The sequence below is a fragment of the Zonotrichia leucophrys genome, chromosome 1A (assembly GCF_028769735.1).
Source record: "Zonotrichia leucophrys gambelii isolate GWCS_2022_RI chromosome 1A, RI_Zleu_2.0, whole genome shotgun sequence".
Lineage (NCBI taxonomy): Eukaryota > Metazoa > Chordata > Aves > Passeriformes > Passerellidae > Zonotrichia > Zonotrichia leucophrys.
Window position 1 is genome coordinate 16,091,255 of NC_088170.1, and position 3,641 is coordinate 16,094,895.

Genomic DNA, 3,641 nt, shown 5'->3' on the forward strand with positions numbered 1-3,641 from the left:
GGGGAGGCGGGAGCGGCGCTCGGGGCGTGCCCGGAGCGTTCCCGGAGCCGCCGGGGTTTGGCTCTGGAGCGCGGTGGGAGCCGTGGGCCCCGGGAGCGCCGCGAGGGTTTCAGGCACCCTGGAGGAGAAGGACCCTGAGGAGGCTTCAGTCTGCCGAGCAGATGCGGGTTCTGCTTCTCTTTTGTTCTTCTTCTGCCCTTGAGCGTTAATAAAATTCACAGTGTTTGTGGTGCAGTGCTGGCCACAAGATGTTTCTTATTTCCACGGTGTTTTAGGGACTCTTCTGGAAGGCCCCAGCCATAGTCCCTGAAGTGGGTTCCGGCTGGGATGTGAGGCATGGTAGGCACTGATTGCTGGCCACAGCCGTGGGAATTGCTTCGTGTGAGTTGTGATGCTCAGGAAAAACATAGTGTGAGTCATTTATTGAATTAAACCTTTTTTATTTTGAACGTTGACAAGGAAATTTTAACATGTTAGCCTGACTTAAACATCTGTCAGTACAAGAGGGAGTGTGTTTTTTGCAAGCACCTGTAGCGGAGTGCTGGCTTCTCAGTTCTTTCATTGGATGGTTTAGAAGAGATTTCTGAGAAAATCTCTTCCTTCCAAGATTTTGTGGAGAACAGCCTAAACCAGTTTAACCTGAGGCTTTTTAAACATGACTGGTAGCTTTGGTCTTGCCTCAGGTATGGTTGTAAAGCTCCAAGAGCGAAGCCAGGTGTCTGACACTGCTCAGAGCACAGGTCAGGGCTTTGCTGTGCCCGCTGCTGCTGCTGGGAGCACCCACACCGCTCCCTCTGCACATTATCTGCTCCACAGACTGTGGAAATTCCTTTTCCTGCCAGCCCATCCTCAAATCAATTCAACTTCGGTGCTGCTTGCACTGGCAGTGCAGCACTGTGCTGGGAGGAGAGTCCTACAGCCCTGGAAATAGTCAAGTTCAAGAAATCTGATCTAGTGGCTGGTCAAGAAAGTTTTGCTTTTGCAGACCATTGCCAGTGGAGAATGTGCCATGTTGAAGAAATACCTCTTTGCTCTCTGCCCTGTCTACTGTTGCTGGACTGGTGTCCTCTGTAACTACCCAAGCGTAGCAACAATCCCTTTCTCCACATAGTCACAGAATTATTCAGGAGGAAGGTCTATAAACTAAAGGGCTACAGTAGATTGGCTGGGCAGAGAGAGAGTAGAAAAAGATTATAAATGGTGCCTACGTGCTGTAACTATACATCAGCAGCTGAGGATCTAACTCAAATCTCCAGGTTGGATATCTGAATAGTAAATGCAGGCAAATTTTCCTCTTTGCCTGAGACTGTGTCTGCCTCACCATGTGCTGTGTTCCCACATTTCCTCAGCATAAAGGCTCCACTAGGATGTCTCTAAGGAGACCTCCCTGATTAAACAGCAGAAGATCAAAAAATGGTTGGATTTCCAGTGTTCCCTGACTGTGTTCCCACCCTGCTACCTTGAGTTTCAGCATATTTATTGCTAATATTGTGTTTTGGGAAAAGAGGATAGCTGTGGTGTTGATCTTGCCCTAGTATTGTAAAATGTGGAGGTTTGATCACTTACTAGTAGTCTTCCTGGGGACCTTGCTTACTGAAAAGGCCACCCTTCCCTCACTTCTGTCTTTGTCATGTTATGTAGTTAACTCAAATATTTTACTTACCTTAAAAAAAAACCAAACCAGTATTTTTCCTTAAACAGACCAAGGAGGAAAAGTTTAGGGCATCTTCATGTTTTTGTTCAGTAGTGCCACGGTGATCATGCCCTGTCCAGAGGTAAGGGGAGTGTGATCCTGTTAGAACATGAGATTTACATAATTCTTTTTCTCACCAAGTGTAGACAGCTGCTTTCTCACTACTTGTTTGCACTTCCACATCCCTTTGGATGGGAGTTGTGGCTGCTGGCTGGCAGTTTGGGTGAGTTTGCAGGTCTGGGGGCTGCTGCTGATAAACTCCAAGTAATAAATGAGACACAGTGAGAATCACTGATGGTAAGAGTAGAGTGTAAGTGGGCCCTTCCCTGACTTTGTCCAGCACTTATATAATGTGGTCTCGCACAGCTGCTGTGCTTGGCAGCTTGTTTTACTTTTTTGTTGGTTTTTCACAGTAGCAGTAATTCCTGGAGCACGGAGCAGGGACCAGCACTCACCATTGTCCTACCACTGCTTCAAGCACTGTGAGGCTTTCAGGAGCAGTCCTTCCTGCTCTGATGGATGCCAGAGCCACAGCCCAGTACCACTGCAGGTGTTTGTGGACAATCTTTGTAAAGAAAAGTCACCACAGTATTTTATTCTGATTGTTTCCTTAGGAAGAGTGGCTGATTCACAGTGCCTGAACAGTGCAGCCCTTACTAAGGCAATGTGCTTGTTGAATTTAATGGGTTACTTTATATAGAAATTCACAGAGAATGCAAAAAGATCCCAGCAAAGCTGAGCTTGCTAGCACTACCCCAGTCTAAAGAGGATTTGGCCTTCTGGCACTATCCATAGGAAGCCAACCCAGGGAGCCCTTGAGCCTCTCTGTCACAGCAGGCTCCATGACTTATCCGCCACCACCACATTTAGTTCCTACCCTGCAGCAGTCTGCAGCAGAAATTTATCATGAGTTACCATATGTGAAGCAGCATTTGTCCCCAACAAACACAGCTAGAGTTTTTCAAAGTTTTGTGAGGCTGGCAGTTTGTGGCTTTATTCCAAATGTTTATGGCTGTCTCATCCAAATAGATCTGATGTGCATTCCCCACTTCATATTCCTGTTGTTTAATGTTCGAACCTTCCTCTTTGCCAACATGTCATGGAAACCTCAAGAGAGATAAAGATATAAGGGGAAGAAGAGATCTTAACAACACAGTGAAAAGGAGATGAAGGGACATATTTTTGGTGCACTTTAAAATAAATAAACCATTTGTTTTCAAGTCAACAACTTTGTCAATGGTAAAACTAGAACTTCAGAGCATGGAAAGCTGTGTTAGGGGCTTAGATGATAAGAACATAATTTGCTGCAAATATTTTATCATAGCAGTATATATGAGTTTAAAACTTCAGAAAGGTTTGTAAGAAGGATGTTTTAGGAAGGAAAAATGAATTCTTCTGCATCAAAAAAGCAATCAAGCAATCACTGTGTATAGCTTTTGCCTGCTTGCTTTGTGGACAGGTACAACTTTTGGGAAGGTTTTGCAATATCCACATGCTAGCTGGAGTCTGTATGAGATCTATCCCATACTTTGGCTACCCTGGGACAGTTGGGCTGTGCTGTCCTGTTGTGTGGCTGGATGGTCACCTGAGTGAGGAGGGAAACCCATGATTTCACCTTGGAATGGGTGCCCAATGTGAGCGTGGAGCTTGGAAAGAGCTCTGGGGAACACTCGGCAGGTGGATGAGTGATGTCAGCAGGTTGGACTGAGCCTTCTCTCGAAGTCTGGCAAGAGATCAGTGTGTGAAGGATAATAAACCAAACAAATTGTCTGGCACAAACAATACTTCCCCTGAGGGTTTTCCCTGAAGAGACAAATTTACTGCACCCACATTATGTGCTGCCATAACATACACTGACAAGTGCAGGTGTTTTACTCTCAAAGATACTCTCCCACTGCTCATGCAGTTCTGGGGTGGAGGGAGGCTGCCCTCATTCTGGGAGTACAAC